This window comes from Chenopodium quinoa, unplaced genomic scaffold (assembly GCF_001683475.1).
Source record: "Chenopodium quinoa cultivar QQ74 unplaced genomic scaffold, ASM168347v1, whole genome shotgun sequence".
NCBI lineage: Eukaryota > Viridiplantae > Streptophyta > Magnoliopsida > Caryophyllales > Amaranthaceae > Chenopodium > Chenopodium quinoa.
This window is the reverse complement of record NW_018743476.1, coordinates 1,571,821-1,585,910: the sequence shown is the minus strand read 5'-3', so window position 1 is coordinate 1,585,910 and position 14,090 is coordinate 1,571,821. Positions and strand designations below refer to the sequence as shown.

Sequence of the window (14,090 nt, the reverse complement as noted above, 5' to 3'; positions counted from 1 at the left end):
AGAATCTGAGAATATCAACCAATTCCCACTTAAAATCTTGAAGGTAAGAGGTGATATCATCAATTACTTGTATTTTTTTTGTTATGTTTGCCATAACCCTAAATATATTCCTTTATAAACATGAGTAATTTGGTGAAGTTCTTATTCAGGTGATGTTTGAAGATGAGCATGTTAATTTTTGTAAAACATTGTACATGATTTAATTCATGATCTTATTTTATGTTAAACTTTGTAGAATTGTAGTAAGAGACATTAAAGTTGGTATGAAGTAGCAGATTAATTGATTCATATTATTCTATGGGAAATCAGGAAACGGAATTGTCTTTTGTTACTATGTAGTATGTACAATATAGGATGGGCTAGCCTGTACCCTGTAGCTTGACCAATTAGTAGGCTTGATAAACAAGAAAAAGTTTAACCTAGTAAATTGCCAGTATGTTGTGTAAGTTTAGGGGAAATGAGTTCATTTCAATTCGTGCATTTGAGTACGAGGACAAGGTTTTTTTTTTCCTTTAATTGATTCATTGATATAGTTGTTCATGTTGTGTTGTTATTGTTTATGCTGTTACCATGTTGAATGTGAGTGTCAATGAATATGGAGAGAATGCTCTAATTATAATAATTAAACATCAAGGTAAAAGAGAGCAAAAATGAAGTTCACACTAAATCAGTTATGTGTATAATTTTATTTTTTTAAAATTTTAATCTTTAATCGAGTTGTTGCTATAGTTGATGTTGTAGCAGTTTTATTGTTTATTCCATTGTCATGTTGAATTTAAGGAATGTGGACTGTGTAGATATCCCTAACTAGCACTGTCAAACGGTTTGACAGTTCGGGTTTGGTTCGGTTTGAAATCGGTTCGGTATTAAATCGGGTCGGTATTAAATCGGTTTAAGTGTCTCGCGGGTCGGTTTTAGTTCGGTTTAAATATTTATCGGTTCGATTCGGTTTCGGTTTAATCTTGATCGGTTTTAATTCGGTTCGGGTTGTAAACAGTCCGGGTAGTAAACGGTTCGATGCAAACGGGTTGCGGTTTGTTAATGGTTTGGTGTAAACAGTTTTTATCCCGGTTCAAACAGTTTCGGGTTGGAAGCGGTTTCGGGTTGGAAACAGTTCGGTTCTTTTATGGTTCGGTTTATAACTGGTTCGGTTTTTTTCGGTTCAGTTTATAATTGATCCGGTTCTTTTTTGGTTCAATTTATAACTAGTTCGGTTCTTCTGCGGTTTAACGTTATTCGGATCGGTTCCATTCCGAGTTTACTAAATTACGATTCGGGTCGGTTTTCGGTTTCAAAAAATCAATTGTTTATCGAGTCGTTTGGATTTGGGCAGTTAAATGGTTTTGGTTTGAAATTTGATAGTATTTGCTGGTTAACAAGTTTTATATAAAGTAAAGACTTCATCATTTCATATTTAGGCATCATATTATAAACAAATTCACATTGATTTTATAAATATATATCATGTTCTGTTTCAAGTTTAGTCATATTGATCTTACTAGTGTATTACGAAGTAGATTATAAAAGTTAGTGAATTAATGTATTATTGTTTTACAACTAGGTTGTTATATGTTTCTTATTTAATCATTTAAATACTAGTGTCAAAGTCATGATTTGATGAGTTCTTATTAAATGGAAATTTGCAATTTGGTAATTCGATACTTGATTAATCAACAAGACTGGTAATTATGGCTCGTTTATCTTTATATATTTTCATGAAATTATGAAGATATTACAAAGTAGTTTGATTTGTGTAATGAAAGAAAACATTAATGATTTATTAACAAGGTAATATTGATTAGTTCAATCGATCGTATGTACACATTAACGCATAGCATCTAACCATCTCATAGTTAAATACTTCGTATGTATTAGTACAAAGTTATAAATTAGTGAACATTATTTTGATTGGATCAATAACTTGAGCTGTTGTTTTAAATTAAATTAGGATCATTGTTCGTGTAGTTTAAGTATAATGATCTACACCATCTCTAACTATTATTTTAATACTCCACCCGTCCCTTTATTTTGTCCCTTTGTCATTTTTGGGGTCAAACTTTGAAAATATTGACCATAAATTACCACTAATCTATAAAACAGTAAAACTTAATTTTGTCACGAGACTCATGAGTCATGACTCATGACTTCATGAGTGATCTTTTTAAATTTGTATCATTATATATTTTATTAATATAACGTTTTTATAATTTTTACTTGTATGAAAATAAAGATATACTACGTAGATGTTTTAATACGCGTCTTGGAGACTGATCCCGATCAAATGAATACACAACACACAAAACATCATCTAATCAGTCTCAACCATAGATCAAAAACAATCTACGGTTAATTTTTTTCTCCCACAACACACACGGATCACCACTCTCAACCATAGATTAAAAACAATCTACGGTTAGATTTTTTTCCCCACAACACACACGGAAAACCATTCTCAACCATAGATTAAAAAATCAATGGTTAGATTTACATCTCAACCATTTTGATACCCTAATTCCACTTTCACTTTCACGCCTCCTAGTTCTTTCTCTCCTCATCTCCTCTCAGATCTCACTCATTCATTCACGGCGCCTCTTCGTTTGTCGTCTCTCTCATTCATTTTCAATTCTCCCTAATTCATTCACGGCGCCTTTCGTTCGTTGTTGCTGCTCATCGGTGTTGTTGCTGCTCTAATCCTCGCTTATCAGTGTTGTTGCTGCTCTAAACCTCTCTTTTTTTGTCCAGGTATGATATCTCTCTTCCTCGTACTTCTTGCAACTGATTTAATCTGATTTATGAAGTAGAAGAATTAAAGTTGTAGTTATAATTCCCCTTAATGAGTATATAATTGTATAATTGTATAATTCCTTCACTGGTAATCAATCTTACTCTATTTCAGTGTTGTTTGATTCAAAGTTCCTTGCTTTCTGTGTACTTGTTATTGTGATTTCATTTTAACTGAAATTAGTTTTTTTTGAGGGAAAATTGATCAATGAATTGCTTTTTCATTGATGTGCTAATTTTTTGTAACAAAAATCATGATAATCTGTGATTTTTTATTTATATCATGTATAGATAGTATCATTCATGGCATTGATTAATTTAATTTCAAAATAGTATGGATTCATAATTTCGCTATGATTTCCTTCTGTTCAATTCTGAGTTAAAATTTTATCTGGTTTTCATTTTATCATGCCAAATATGAAAACCCTTTTGAATATTGGTTTAATTGAGTTAATTTTGTGTTAAAAATTGGAATTGCATGTATATGTTTTTTTGGGCTAGAAATAGTAAATTAGGTTAAGCTTATACTATAATGTAGGTTTTAATAGAAAGGGGTTTTTTCTAATTTGTGAAATTAATTGTTTTTTTCTCACTTAAATCAGGAAAAATGAGAATGAAAAGAAAATCTCTAATTGAGGAAAGGTATTATGGGATCAAAAAGAGGCAGATGAATTTTATAAAGATGGTACAAGAAAGAGCTGTTAAAATGAAAACTTCTTGGGTGCCTTTTTTACCTAATGAGTATATAATTGTATAATTGTAAGTTAGGTTAAGCTTAATGAGTATTTAATTTTCTAGTAGTTAAAAATTAATGGGTTGCTACTGAAATTTGATTATATGAGTTTATTAGCGTTTATAGAAAAATAATATGGGATTAATGACTTTTCACTCTCTATTCTATTTGTTGGTTTCACTATTAAGTGTACATCTCAATGTAATGGGTTTTCGACTCTTAACTAGAGTGTAAAAAGTACCTAAATGTGTTAGCATTGATAGGGACAATTATTTGTTATAAGGCTGAAATGTGTTGTTTTGATCCTGTTTTTTCAGCAATGGATCAAGGGTATGAAAATTATGATGAGGACAGACAAGATTATTTAGAAACTTCAGATTCTCAAAACACTATTCAGAATCAAGATTCTTCTCAGCAACAAGTCACTACCACTAGTGGTAGTAAGCGTGGACGAACATCAGATGTGTGGAGGCATTACACCTTTTTTGATAAGATTGTTGGTCTTGCTCCGATAAGATATGCGCGATGCAATGTTTGCGGTAATGAATATAAAGCACCAGGTAAGGCTGGTACTTCCACTTGTAAAGCTCATACTAAGGCATGCATGGGTAAAAATATACATCATCCTGCAAATCTTGAAAGTGTTGTTGATCCTACGTTTAATCAAACTCGTCATTTACAATTGCTTGCTAGAGCTATAATTTTGCATTCCTATCCTTTAAATATTGTGGAGCATCATGGCCTTAGGGAAGTTTTTACGAATCTGAATCCTAATGTGAAGCATGTGTGTAGAAACACTATGTTGAAATATTGTATTGCTGAGCATGATAAGTTTAAGTCCTTGTTGTTGCAATCTTTTTCTGGAATTGAAGGTAGAGTTAGCTTCACTTGTGACTTGTGGACAGCATGCACTAATCGAGGTTATCTCACTTTAACTGCACATTATGTTGATAAAAATTGGAATCTCAAATTAATGTGTACCCCATATTAGCTATTATGGCTAGGGATGTTTTGGCCATTCCTATTACATCGGTAGCCTCTGAGTCTTCTTTTAGCATGGGTGGTCGTATTTTAAACAAGTATAGGAGTGCACTTTTGCCTAAGAATGTTGAGGCGTTGGTTACCACACAAAATTGGTTACGTGGTTATGATTGTGATATTGAAGAAGACGTCCTTGAAATTGGTAAAGAGGTGATAGATGAAAGTTTTGCATCTAATTAGAAAGGTATGGATGTTGCTATTTTACTGATGCTTAATTTATATTGTGTTGCTTAATTCAAGCTTTCTTGTTTTTTTTTTTTTTTGTGAGAAAAGTGTAGCTTCATTTCTTACACTAATGATAAGTATAGGGTGCTGCTACTGCTGACTGCTTCTTCTCCTTACTGTTGTTCTGCTGACTTGCTGTGCTGCTGACTTGCTGTTCTGCTGTTGTTCTTCCATTCTGCTGCTGCTCTTCTTCCATTTTGATGTTCTGCTGCTCTTCTTCCATCGCTGCAGTTCTGCCATTCTGCTGCTGCAGTCTGCAGTGCTGCTGATCTGCCATTCTGCTGTAGACTGTGGTGCTGGTGTTAATCTTGTTATGCTAAAAACTTGTACAATTCTGTTGTTAAAACTTGTTTGTATGGATTGGTTGGTTTGATTTTGTTACTTTGTTGTTAAAAATTGTTTAATTATGTGTATGGATTGGATTAGTTTGTTTTGGTTTTGAAAAGTTGAAACTTGTTGAATTAGAAGTTTTATAACTTGTTAATGCTATTAATCCTATTATGCTACTGGAATACTGCTATGTTGATGAATAAGGCCCAAAAGGCCAAAAAATTGTAGGTTATTGCCCAAAAAACCAAAATTGCAGATTATTCCCCAAAAACCAAATTAAAGTCAATACTCACGGATTAGCTAACGAAGTGCTATTTCTAAGGGAATTTAGTATTAACTAAGTTACTAAGATATATACAATTAATATGATAAGTATATGGTCTCAAGAAAAACTGATAAGTATGGAATATATGCTAAATATATATTCTAAGATTTCTAATACTTAATCCAAATAATTACATAAAAAAGTGCACCAAAAAAATATTATTATTACATACAAAAAAAGCTTGTAAACGGTTCGATTTATAAGCGGTTTGGTTCATAAACGGTTCGGTTTATAAGCAGTTCGGTTCATAAACGGTTCGGTTTATAAGTAGTTCGGTTTACAATCAGTTCGGTTTTTAAATGGTTCGGTGCAAACGAGTAGCAGTTTGCTAACAGTTCGGTGTAAGCGGTTTTTATGCCAGTTTAAATGGTTTCGGGTTAGAAACGGTTCGGTTCATTTTCGGTTCGGTTTCCTTTTCAGTTCGGTTTAGATTTGGTTCGGTTCTTAATCGGTTTAACGTTTTCTCGGATCGGTTCGGTGTCGGTTTTACTAACATGCGGTTCGGGTTGGTTTTCGGTTTCAAAAAAATCGGTTTTTAATCGGTTCGGTTCTCATTCGGATCGGTTGAAACAGTTCGGTTTCACCGGTTCGGTTCGGTTTTTGACAGTGCTATCCCTAACCTATAAAAGCCCCAAGAACTAAGTAAGGATTGCCTCAAAGTGATGCTTTGCTTAGCTACAGTTCTGTTGTGAATTTGCCCTCGAAAGTAACCTGCAGTGTTTGGACTTTTTGCCCCCCAAAAAGTCCAATTACATATTTGTCCTTCCGTGTGGCATGTGCTCTGATCTTCTACATCCCTCTTTGTGTGGTCGACGTCTCTTAGATTTGCTTCACTCTTTGCGTGCCTTAATCTCTCTCTCTCTCTCTCTCTCTCCCTCTCTCTCTTTCATTTCATTTCCCCATCCTTCCCAATAAATGGTCACTTTTCTCACCAAGAGCAACAAGCTACAGCCGCTGAGAACTGCGAAGAAGGCTCATCCATGCTTTGTCTTATCATCATCTAAATCAATTTCACGGTTCGGTTCATCGTTAATTTATTTGTTATTTTAGTCTGTTAGTTCTATTTTCCTTTCAATTTTCGTTTTTAGTTTATACAAACTGAGTACGATTTGGGTCTCCTCCATTGAAGTGGCTTATGAGGTAAGGTTTTTTTCCAACTATTGAAATCAATTTTACAATCTAGAGTCCGTTCTTTTTTATTTTGTCAATTAACTGTTTTTCCTTTCAATTTAGTTAAATTTGATTTTCCTTTTTTAACTTTAAATTTTGTTGTTTTTACTTTTGTTTTGTACTACTTAAAAAAAAAACAAATAATAATTAAAAAAACCACTTTAAATCTATTTTCTGTTTGAATTTTTGGGTTTTAATGGCCATTTAATTCACCTACGCACTTCGATTTTCTTCTTTGGCAATTTTGATCATTTATTTTTGGTGATCTATATCGATGGATTAATCTGTATGTTTTTGGCCTATTTTTGGTGAGTTGAGTTTATTATTATTTTTTCAAAATGAGAGTTTAGATTATTGGGGTTTATGGTATAATAGGATCAATAGTTTCTGATGGGTTTTGATTTGGGTTTGCAGCTAGAAGACGAGGAGATGCTTATGCCCCATTCTGATGTCGCAGTACTACTTCTACTACAGGAGAAACTTATTGTGAAGAGCTATGAGGTTGGGAGATTAGTAAGACTGCTACTTTATTATGTGATTGTTTAGTTGTTTTGATGTGTGTGTGTGTGTGTGTGTGGCATAATGAGCAAATAGTTACAATGTACCTGCAGATTATGTCTCCAATATGAAACTTTTAACAATTGCTAAAATTTAGTAAGCAATTTGGTTGTTTTTTTTTTTTTTTCCTTCAGCTTGCAATTAAGGCAATTTTTGTTGATAACTAAGCCTTAATTATACCATTCTGAGCTATTGTTTCTATTTGTCAAATATTTGTCTTTCGAATGTGTTAGGTTGGTTTTAATTTTATTCTAGAAATCAATTCAAGGTTTATAGGTTCTTCAACATTGTTTTTAACAATGTCTTATTCAATGCCTTGCGGAAACTAATATAAGTAATATCAGTGGCATTGGATTTGGCTTTGGTAATGATTGGTTAATTTTTTAATTTCATTAGTTTGCTTTGTTTTAATCTTAATTTTGAGGTTTGAACTTATGGTTCATCATTTTTCTTTTTAAGTAATGGGTTGATTGTAATTGTGCCTAAATTTAATATCCCTTTGATCAATAATCTATGTTTGTTACTTTTCAATTTTAATACTTAAATCTTAATTGAATTGTGTGTGTGCATGTTTATTATGTGATCAGCTTTTAGGGGTTGAAAAAGTAGCTCATTGAATAAAGTGTGGGTTATCCTTTTTATCTCATTGCTCAGTCTATGCTTCGTATGCTAAATGACAACTCGTGAATGTTTTTTTAGCTGAGGTAGGGAACTAGGTAGGAGAACGGAGTTATTTTGAAAGTGACTTTTCTTATCTATGCATGTTATGGTCACTGTATAAACTTTTGCTATAGCTCTCTGAAATTCAGTGAAATGCAAAGTGAGGTGTAGTTGAATTTATTGTTTCTTGGCTTTTGGTTGGTTTTGTTCTGACGTTTTTGCCTTCAAAAATAGTCTGCACTTTGCTATAAGCTCTTAGAGATATATATGTGTATCCAGCATGCAAGTTTAGTGATATGCTTTTAAACAAAACTTCATGTTTTCTGTGAACAATCTTGCAACTCAGATCTCTTGTGGTTTCATAAGCTCTTAGAGAACTTGCAAGCAGCATAAAAAACAGGCGTCATTGCTCTCCATCAATTCTCTTTGGACAAAGTCAGAGACAAGTATGCAGTGAGCTCACTAACTGTAGCTGGGGGTATTGCTGTTTGGGGTTCTGTTGGCATAATCTATGTGAGTCATTTCTGTCTCTGCTCACTTATCAAAAGAGTGATTTGTTGCATGGATTGAACCTCTATATGAAGTATATAATTTGTTAGTCATGCGACCAAGTAATCTTCAGTGACTTTGGTTGAGAGGGGTGACTATTACATGTAGAGAAATGAATTATTATGTTACAATAGACTATCTATAACTTAGGCCGATATGACTGTAAACTGTTGCTGAACATTTCATTCCAACTGGTTGATACTAGGTGCACCCCTGGCTTACTAGGGTATTAAAAAAAAAAATGCATGATGGCAGAGTGTTAGAATGATCCATTTTTAACTAAAAGCTGAAACTATGTTCAAGTCATTTTTGTATCGAGGCATGAAAAAAAGCGTAAAGATTAACTCCTTTCTTAGGGAATATAGAATAATTGTACTATAAAACATACTAACAGATGGGTAAATAAATTGCTATCTTGTAGGAAATTTACAGGCTACCTTTTTCCCAGTCAATTTTGAGCTTGTAGGTTTGGTTACAGAGGGTTAAATCTCAACACCCATTAACTAATTTTATAGGATTGCAATGCTGTTAATCTACTCAAATCATGTTTAATCTGAATTCACCTGTTGTTGTTGTTGTTGTATTATTATGCAGTGATTTGTATACCAGAATCTAGTCTTCAATCCATTAGATCGAATTAAATTAACACTCCTACAATCTTATGCCAATTATCACATCGTATTTAATCCTTTACATTATGTTTCAGGGAAGCTTTGCTACAGAAAATTTAAGGCACATACAATGAACAAAATCAACAAGCAGACAAGTTAGCAGGAAATTTGGGGATGTATGCCCAAAAGAGTTGAACAGAGATTCTGCAAAAAAAAAAAAAAAAAAAAGAAATTGCATTTGAAATGGAAAATCCTACTACTCTTTTGTACTCATATTCCTCTAACATTAAGTAAACTCTTGTAATTTACCCTCTCTCCCTCTAATCGAAAGGCACACTCTTGTACCTATATTCTTCTAAAACCCTATGTCTTAATTTGACCATCATCACATAATACCAATAATATTTCATGCTATTTCGCCAACTTCATGCCTTATGTTATTCATAATATGCATCATCAGAACACAATGCAAGTACAACCTAGATTGATTGAGTATATCGGCAAACAGGTCATTCGGGTCTGGTATGGGCTGGGTTAAGTTTGGGTAAAAAAATTATCGGGTCAAGATTGGGTTGGGTCATTTTGGGTTTCGGGTTGATTTCGGGTTGGGTCGGGTTTTGGGTCAACATTTTGGGTCGAGTTCGGGTCTGGTCAAGTTCTGTTCGGGTCAGTTTGGGTCGAGTCAGATCGGGGCGGGTCAATCTTCGGGTCCAATTTCGGGTCAGCTTCAGGTCGGGTCATATTCGAGTCGATGCATTGGGTTGAATTCAACTCTATATACTACATTTGTTTCATATTATTTGCATCGATTTGACATAAAGTAGAAAGGAAAAATGTCTAATAGTTGCAAATAATATGAAACGGAAGTAGTATATATTTATATATTTTTTGACGAGAAACTCACTATATTTATTAAGGGTACTTTTTTCATGGAATACAATAATTGTTTAATTTAGATTATTTTGTAAGTTCCTTTAGTATTGAACATTATGTCATGTACGCATTATTATTGCATTATTTTTTTTTTCTAGACATGTGAGAATTGTGACTTTTATTTCAAGCTTTAGTTAATTTTTTTAATCTTATGGACAAACTCTGTAGAATAGTCGTTAAATTTCAATCTTTTTACGATTTTTTAATAAGTTATAGAGATAAAAGGCCGAAGAAATAGAGAAAAGTAATGCTCAAAATATGTAAATTACTTAAACTGTTAAACATTACAAATTAATACAAAAAATTTAAGTCAGTTTGATTGTGGTTTGGGTGTAAGATAATTTTGGTTTGGGTCATTTTGGGTTTCGAGTCTATTTGGGGCAATTAATTCAAGTTAAAGGTCAGGTCACTTTGGGTAACGGGTCAACTTCGGATCCGGTCGTTTTGGATCGGGTCATTTCGGGTTCGGGTTAAGGTAGAGTCAATTCCACTTCGGGTCGGGTCGGGTCAGGTTGATTCGGGTTTTGGGTCAATTTCGAGTCACTATTTTCGGGTTGATTTTGGGTCATGGGTCGGGTCATCGGGTCTGGGTCAGAATTGTCAGGTCTAGACTGATGGAGCTAGATAAGCTACACACTTATACTAACCCATGAATCTAAGATTCAATTACAAAAACTTGAGCTATAGAATCACTAACAAAACTGATATCTTCATTATTTCATTTTAAGAAATGGTTACATACTTCAAATTTTATTTATTTATTTTTTTTTTTTTGCCAAATTCTTTCTTACATACTTCAAATTATTTTCTTTTTGTCAAATTCCTATAAGATTTCCGAGGATGTATAATACATGTGAAAATAGTTGTAGAATAGTGTAATTCTCCTTAGTTGGAGTATTCTCATTAATCAATATATATAGGTATGTACAATCCTAATTACGAGAACCCTAATTACACAAGATATATCTTTACGGAATATTAACAAGATAATATTAACCTATTATCTATTGAAGCGGGAGAAGATCGAACTTGTAAACCGTTCACGGATCATAAAAGGCAACCATGAATAAAGGGACAACGATAGGAAACAACGATTGACTCGTGAAGGTTACACCCCATTAATAATCCATGAGATTACTAACCCCACATGGTTCAGAACCACGAAAGGAGGATCGAGGATGATGGTACGAAGTGAGTCACAGAGTCACATTTGCCCGTATTGGCCTCTACTCGATTCTTATAATGAAAAGTGATTCCTGCGATCTCAAAGGAATGCAAACAAAATATTTAGTTTGCTCCAATATGTTGTTAAGCTAAATTGGTTAAATATTAATGCAACGCATGATTCTAAATTATTAGTGACCACTTGATCAAACAACAAGATTAAAAAAGAACCTAAACCGGTTGTCCAAATTATCTTATTAGGCATGTTATTTAATTACCTATTCCCTTTAAACATGCAATATGGTGATCAATAAATATATAATAGAATAAACATTAATATTGGAAGCAATTCAACAATAAATTGTTAGTAAAATCAAACCATAATAAACCTAATCATGATAATAGCAACAAGAATAAAAATAAGAGTAATTAAGTAATTAATTACTCACTTTCTACGTTTCCTTGAATTTCTACATTATGAATAAAATGTTTGTAACTTCAATAAATATATAAATCAAATTGAAACAATTAAATTAAGTAAAAAGTAGAGTTGATTTGGTCCAACCCTCAGTTAATTATACCTTTCACGCCTTGGTTTTAAAAGGAATGGTGTCCTTCGAACAAGTATATTATACTAATAGTGGGTTCAGAATTATTAGAAAGCTAATATATTCAGTAAGGTCAATGATCGTAATGCCTGGGTGGAGGCCGCTTCCGATCAGTAATATTAATGCATAATTAATATTACAGCTTAATCTTAACTGAACCCTTTTGGTCACACCCAAGCAACTAACAAACCGAAGTGACGAATTAATTCATAAAGGAATTAATGACTCGACCGAGAAATTTATATTTTGACATCGGAAATTCGAGCTTGGAGCGTCAAAATCGAGCGTCAGAGAATCTCAAACGTCGAGCCAAAATTTAGGAATTGGCGATACGGGAAAATGCTTCAAGTAACAAGTAAAAACCCTAGCCACGCAAAAACAAGGGAAGCGCGCCAAATAGGAGTGTACCACGTGGCAGCACACCATGTGTCAGCTCACGTGGCAGCCACCAAGTGGCAGCGCGCCATGTGGTAGCGTTCCACGTTAGCAGCGCGCCATGGTGGTTGTTTTGGGTAATTTTACCCATGCCACGTGGTCTAATCAGACCTTGACACGTGTCATACCCTGGTTGGTCCAAATTGGGCCAATCTCCTTCTGACACATGTCCCTCCTAGAACTTTGGAGAAAAAGGCGGCCTTCAATGGCCCAAATCGCGATAAAGCTGTAATTCAGCACACCCTAGAATGATTAGGTCAGAGTGACCTAATCAATGGCACTTATTCCAATGACCCTATAAATAGGGAGATTTTCCCCCATTTTTGGGGCATCTACAATTATTTACAGCATACTCTACAATCTCTTACATCAGAGAATCACCAGATCTCAGAATCCGAGAAAATCTCACCTCTTTTTCCGCACTTACTCCCATTTATCTTCAAGTACTAACTTGATCGTCGGAGGCGGAGCTCTAACCACCCGGAGTCTCCGTTGTTTTTGCAGGTACAGGTCGCGCGCAACCAGTCTCTGAGATGTAACTCTCCCAAGGGACAAAAACACCGAAAATATTTGGTGTCGTATGTGGGGAGAGTACCTCAAGGATGGTTCAAGAGTTTGTACCACCTCTTGACCGCCAGGTTAACCAGCCGAAGGTCTTTACTGACTAAGAGGATGATGATCCTTAGGTCAAAACCTACATAGCCAAAGATGTCTCTCTGATTACTAAGTGCATCCGTCCCAGAGACACTCTGGAACGGGGTGCAAGCCCGGAGGGTACAAGCCGACCCTCTTGTCAGCCGATATGGGAAACCCATACGACAGGCGGGTCTGCCCCGGTAACCCGGGACGAACTCATGAAATCCATGACTAGTTTCAAGGGTGAAATCAAGGATCTGATCACCAAGTGCAAGGCTGGCCCAAGCAAGGGCCAGTCGGCAAGAAAGACTCCTCCAGAGTGGAGAAAGCCAGTCAGGGACAGGCAGCCAACTCCTCATCCAAAGGACAAGGAGGCTGGGATCTTTGACTGGTCCAAGATTCTTCTACCCCCAGAAGAATACAATAACCGCTCGCCGGGATGAACAACCAGTGGGTAACAAAAAATCAATTTCTGACGCTCGAGAAATCATCACCCGCAAGAGAGGTCAGTAGCTATCTGAGTCAACCTATACCTCGAGCTTTCCAAACAGCTTCAAAAATACATCTGCAGGGAATGCTCAATCCTTGCATGAGAGCCATACAGGCGGTAATACCGTCCACTCTGGCCCTCAGATGATCGGGAATGCACTCTATGTACCCCCTATGGTCTACGATCAGTATATATTCCCCTCATTTCATGCAGCCGACCCTCTTTGGGGGTCAGGCGGCATTCAATGTCAAACCTTTGGACTAGCAGGTCCTTATGCTCAAACTTGGTGAACAAAATTCTACGTTCACCAAGGAGATAACCGAAGCTGCACAGCCGGCCAAGGTTAAGAATGTGTTGGTTGGTGCTTATGATGGCACCATCAACTCGAAGGACCACCTCATGGCCTATTCCAACCTCATGCACATGCAGGGGCTGGAGGACGCTATGTGGTGCCGGTGCTTCCCGGCTACATTGAAGAGCATTGTCCAACAATGGTTTGGAAACTTGCCAGTCGGGCGCATCGATAGCTTCAGGAAGCTTGCTTTCCTGTTTGCCTCCAACTTCTCGATGAACATCCCTGTCAAAAAGACAAGTCTCGATTTGAGCACCATCCGGCAGGGAGATAGAGAAGGACTCCGCTCCTATATCAGGCGGTTCAACCTGGTGAGAATCCAAATCCAAGGGTTGTTTCACGAGGTAGCCTATACAGAATTTTTCAAGGGTCTGAAGGATGGGTCGACCTTTAAGTTCGACCTTGTCCGCAAGAGGGTTTTTACACTTTACGAGGCGTTGATAGAAGCGGAAAGCTTTATTCAAGCTACCGACCTCTGCTCGTCCAATC

The 14,090-nt window shown here is 35.5% G+C and overlaps 1 long non-coding RNA gene across 2 annotated transcripts; it reads left to right on the top strand.

The window, feature by feature from the left end:
• Positions 1-6,231: 6,231 nt before the first annotated feature.
• LOC110739395 lies at positions 6,232-9,397 on the top strand. 2 transcript variants are annotated; one of them, XR_002514808.1, is made up of 4 exons: positions 6,232-6,575; positions 7,020-7,106; positions 8,170-8,336; positions 9,079-9,397. It is a non-coding gene; the product is annotated as an uncharacterized LOC110739395 (long non-coding RNA). The 2 variants fall into 2 exon arrangements; XR_002514807.1 differs by having other exon boundaries at positions 6,238-6,451.
• The last annotated feature ends 4,693 nt before the right edge of the window (positions 9,398-14,090 follow it).